Below are 5,745 nucleotides of genomic sequence, written 5' to 3' on the forward strand. Positions count from 1 at the left end.
TCTACTAGATGATGCTGGCACAAGGAAGGACATTGCCTTCCAAACACCCTGGAATGGTTCTTAATTGCCTAAAGTATAGGTGACTTATATAATGAGTAGTTTTGTTTTAGTTAAGAATGTAGCAAAAGTATGGATTTTAATGAATATATGAAATAAAAAACCTCATTTGTTTAAATACATACAAATAATTTTAAATTACTAAAACATACTACATAAAAGGAAGCATTGATGTAGTTCTTCATTGTGAGTCATTTAATTCAGACAAAACATAAATATAAAACACTGATGTCTACTGTGAAAAAATTAACTAAATTTTAGGAATTTCAGGAACTATCATAAGAAGAAAACACACTTGTTGCTGTGCTGCACACAGTCCCTGTGCCGAGGGGCTGCCAGTGTCTCCTCTGAAGATGCTGAAAACCTCCCTTCCTCCCACAGCCTGCCTGGGACCCGACCACCTTCTGAGTCTGCACTGTGTGCAGAGCACTTACCCAGATGGACGTGGCAGGGGAGGACTCTGCCTGAGGAGATTTCTACAGGTTTAGGTAGTAGGGGTTTTAATGCATCTCTGTAGTTTGTAATTTTAGTGTGTGTCGAAGGTGACACGTTCCCGCTGGGGATCACGGAAATGTGGCATCCCAGTGGAGATTGTACCTGTTGAGCTGCTCTGCTCTGTCTTGGATAACAACCATCTAGGGAGAGCTAAGCACAAACTTTATCTGAGCTCCCTTGCTGCGGGAGAGATCAGAAAGTTTATGTCATATAGACAACCCTAACTTTTCTCATTTTATTCCTTAGACTTAATTCAAACCAGTTTTATTCACTGGGATGCCTCTCCTGGGCCTCCCATTACTCCCTGTGTTTCCAAGGATGCTTTCCCTACACTGTGTGACAGGCAACCCTCTTCCTGGGTTGCCTATAATTCTCCCCCATGGAGCATATATTAACATCAGAGAGCTAATTGGGAGATGGGTCACTGAATAAAATGATTATTATACAAGCATGAGGTTCAGAGGTCAGATCCCCAACACACAAGAAAAGGTCAGGCATGAAAGCACATGCTTGTAATCCAAGCTCCAAGAGGGGACCTCACTGCCCCACTAGTCTAGCTGAAACAATGACTCTCAGGTTCAGTGAGAGACCTGGTCTCAACAAGCGACGTGGAGAGAAATAGATGAGACCTGAACATGACCTCTGGCTGCCACATGCACACAAGAGGGAGTCCCCAGGCCCACAAACACACACATGCTTACATCTCTCCCATACACACACACACACACACACACACACACACACACACACACAATGAAGACCTGGAGAGGTGGATTCTCCTGCCTGTTACCACACAACAAGCATTAGGAACCTGGCATGTGTGTTCAGACCTCTCCAGCTTCTCCAAAGAGTGATTCTTGGCTCTTCCAAACAGTAGTCTCACCTGCAGATCCTCATCTCAGAGCTTCCCAGGGACTGTGTGGGGACAGAGCACCACATGTAAATGGTGACCAATGTGACACACCCATGCCACAGTATAAGGCAGAAGTCTGGTCTGCTACAGGCAGAGAAGTTTCGGGTTCAGGATGAGGTTGGACCATGGAGGCCCTGTTTTCCCAGTAGTAACGGGCTGTGGGCTTCCTACTTCCTGGATGAACCCTACTTGGTTAATGTGTTTGAGGCTTCAACAACTTACACTCTCCTCATATTCAAAAGCTTCCATTTAATCCTCCCTTCCTGACAATGGGCACTTGCCACCTTGTTTCCAAGTTCTCTGTAGCTGTCCTCTAGGGTTTCCACCTTCCCAGGCCTATTCAGGTGTGGGTTGAGCTCGCCTGGTCAGGGTCCTTTTTTCTTTCATTGCAGCTGTGATTTTTGGGGTTTTGATTGTTTTCTGGTTTTACCATTGCTGTTTACATCGCAAGTAGTTGCTTTTGCTTTTCTGACATTGGTTCTAGTTGTCTGCCTCTCCTCGCCTGCGGTGCTGGACAGCACCCCCAAGACTCTGAGCTTCAGTGAGAAGGCCCCTTAATGCGTGTTGTTGGTCCCTTCAGCAGGTAAGCATTAGGACCCCCTTTCTTTCCTTCTTTTGTGTTGTCTGTCATGTTGGTCTTCCTATCCAGTTAGGAATGTACTTTTTTTTCTGTTTCAGTTTGCGCAGCACCCCCACATAAGGGCTGACCCCCCAGGAAATGGAACCAAGGCTCAGCTCCTGGATGCTGAAAAAAAATGGGTAACCTCTCCATGACCTCCACCCCTTTTATATCTGATCTCTCTACGGCATTCAATATTGAGGAGGCAGACAGTTCAGTGAAAACCTGCTGAGGAGAGTATGCCTACAGTTAAGATCACATGTGCCACTTCCCTGTCAGTTCCGCTCCTGCTGTGGGAGGCTACACCTCCGCTGTGGTACCCTTGGAATGAAGTGCCTCCATGTCCACCTTCCCCTGAAGGCAGAAAATCCTTCACAGTGTGGTATGATCCCCAGTTGCTGCAGACTCCCCGATCTCAGACCTCAAAGTCCGGCAGAAGCCTTTCTGCTCAACCTGGGACAAAGGGCCCCTAATGGACCTCTTAACTGATGTTCCAGTGACTCTTGGCATGCTCATTGGATGAGGTAACTTTGTACATCCCATCCATCAGGCACAGATGGGCCATCAAGCCTACTAGCAACAGGTCTCTGACCTGGCTTTCAGAGCTCTTAAGACATTCACCCCGCAAGACCCTTCAGCTTACTTCCATAATCTTACTCAACAGCCAGGGGAACTTTTTACTGATTTTCTCATGCATGTCAACAAGGCAGCGGAGCAGAGAGTAGACCTGGGCCCCACTGGTGTAATGTTAATCAAACAGTTGGCTTGAGAAGGGATGAATGCCCCAAACACAATGCAATTGCAGACCATGAGGGCATTCACAAGTGGTTACTGGCCACAAGAGACCTTGACCCCAGGAATGGTTCCATCGTTGCCCTCACCGCTTCTCTGGATACCCTCCTTACAGACAGGCAGTGCACCAATGACACCCCTGAGGGCCCCCAAGTAGATAGATCTTGTTGAGGTGCAGCAAACCAGGCCATCTGCAATGTGACTGCACCCAGGCACAACCCAGGACCCAGATCCTCAGATGCAATAAGGGATTTCATTGGCAAAAGATTGAGGTCACAGCCTACCAAAGCACCAGTCCCTTTAAACTCCAGGTGAGGTGCACCTTAGTCCCACCAGTAAGAGGAGGATCTGGCAATCCAAACAATGGCCCTGCCTCTACCTCTCAACAATTCAATGACTTTCTGGGGTCCTAGAAGATTTCCCATACCACTGGCATCCCCTGCAATCCTTGGGGACAAGACATCGTGGAAAGGACCAACATAGCTTTTATGGAGCTGTTGGACAGGACAATCTCACCACAGGCTATGAGGGATCCTCATCTGGCCTTAACAGAGGTCCTTTTCCATATGAACTTTTTTAGTTTTGATGACAAGGGTCTCAGGCCCTAGGCATCTCTGCCAAGGAACACACCCCTACCCCTAATGAGATGAAGAGATCCCATCAACCTCCAATGGGAGACACCAGCCCCCCTGATAACTCATGGGTGAGGGTATGCTTGTGTTTTTCCTCAGACTGCCACAAAACCAATATGGGACACAGTAAGAGATGTGCCCTTGTCCATGCATCAGCCTGTTCCATCAAGGAGAGACTAACCCAGGATAGGTAATGTGTATAATCCCCTTCATTGCCCACCCAAACAAACTGATTTATCATTAGAGGAAGAAATTGGTACTTTCAACACCTTGTTGAGTCTCAGTTGTGACCCTCACTTTTACACATTTTGCAAGATGCCTTTTGAGACACATAGGAAAATGCTCAACATCCTTAGTCATCAGAGAAATGAAAATCAAAACAACTATGAGATACCATCTAACACCTGCCAGAATGGACAAGATCAAAACTCTGATAACAGCTTATGCTGGAGAGGATGGAAGGGAAACACTCCTCCATGGCTGGTGGGAACATAAAAATATACAGCTGCTTTGGAAATCAGTATGGTGGTTTCTCAGAAAATTGGGAATCAATCTACCCCAAGACCCAGCAATACCACTTTTGGGAATATATCCAAAGGTTGCATACTCATACCACAAGGACATTTGCTTAACTATGTTCATAACAGCATTATTTGTAATAGTCAGAACCTGGAAACAACCTAGATGCCCCTCCATGAAAGAGTGAATGAGGAAAATGTGGTACATTTATTCAATGGAGTATTATTCAGCTATAAAAACACAATATCTTTAAATTTGCAGGCAAATGGACAGAACTAGAAAAAGCCATCCTGAGTGAAAGAATCGAAACCCAGAAAAACAAATATAACATATACTCACTCATAAATAGATATTAGACATAAAGCAAAGGACAGCCAGCCTACAGGCCACAAGCCCAGAGAACCTAGGGAACAAAAAAGAACCTGAGAGAGACACGCATGAATCTGCCTAGGAAGGAGAAAAAAAGACAAGATCTCCTAAACAAATTGGGAAAATGGCGGTCAACATGGAGGGAGGAAGGGGAGGAGAGATGAGGGAAGAGGAGTGGATAAAAATGTACAACACAAAACAAAATAAAAACAAATAAATAAAAAGTAAAAATATCTGTTTTGCCTTGAAAACTTACCTAATATACAATTTGATTATTATATATGACTGCTAACCTGCATCTCATAATTATACATTGCATTTTTAAATAAACTGTATAAGCACAACACCCTACACAAGAGTACAAACATATATATAGTATAGCAAATAATAACCCTAAATTTGTATCATTATATCAAAATCCATACCAATGTAAAATATTTGAGGTTAATATTTGTCTTTTATCCTATATTCTTATATTCCCATTACATGATGGTAAACATCCATAACCCATCTAATAATCAAAGATCACCTACCCCACCTCTTGGGAATGAGGGCATTTCATTCTCTAGACTGCTCGTTGTTGTCTGAGGACAATGACATCTTTAGGGAACCTGAGAAAATTGAGATAATGACCAAGTCCTTGGAAAACTAGCCTTAACATTTGTGGTCCAGTCTCTGTGCAATGGGAAAGTGTAAGGCTTATCTGTGATTCTAGCTAGAATATTCTGTGAGGCTGGACCATCTCATCCAGCAGCCTTGAAGCTGTTCTGGGTTCAGAATGCTGAGGAAACTACAACAGAGGCATTCTGGGAGGCTGAATTGCCTGGGTAACCTATTTTCATTGGTGTCTAATCCCCTTGCTCTGAAAACACAGACTTTCAAAGGTAACAAACTTACCTGCATTAACACAAGTATAGACTGTGCATTGTACATAAGCCAGCCAAAATGATTTGCTTTATGTTTGAGCAGGCAAAATAGACATCACCTGTCTCCCCTGATCAAACCTGATATCTATTAACCTTGATCAAATTCACAGCCTTTCATTTCCTGTGGAAACAAAAGCATAACCTCTTCCCCCAAACAATACATTGTTTGACTTCCATTTTAAAGTGAAGGCCTCCTTAAAGAATCTGGACTGGTTTAATTTAGCAGTCATTTTCACAACCTCGTGTCTCCCAGCAGCTGTTCTTCACTCATCAGCATTCAGAAAATTTAAAGTCAACACAACAACATACAGGATTGATTCCCTGTGTGTTTCCCATCCCTATGCGGCTTATTCTTTTTTATTATTTAGAAACTAATTTTTCTATGACTGTCTATACCCATTTTCTTTACTTTCTTAAACCTAC

This window comes from Alexandromys fortis, unplaced genomic scaffold (genome assembly GCF_014885135.2).
Source record: "Alexandromys fortis isolate MF-2015 unplaced genomic scaffold, M_Fortis_MF-2015_v1.1 scaffold_111, whole genome shotgun sequence".
Classification (NCBI taxonomy): Eukaryota; Metazoa; Chordata; class Mammalia; order Rodentia; family Cricetidae; genus Alexandromys; species Alexandromys fortis.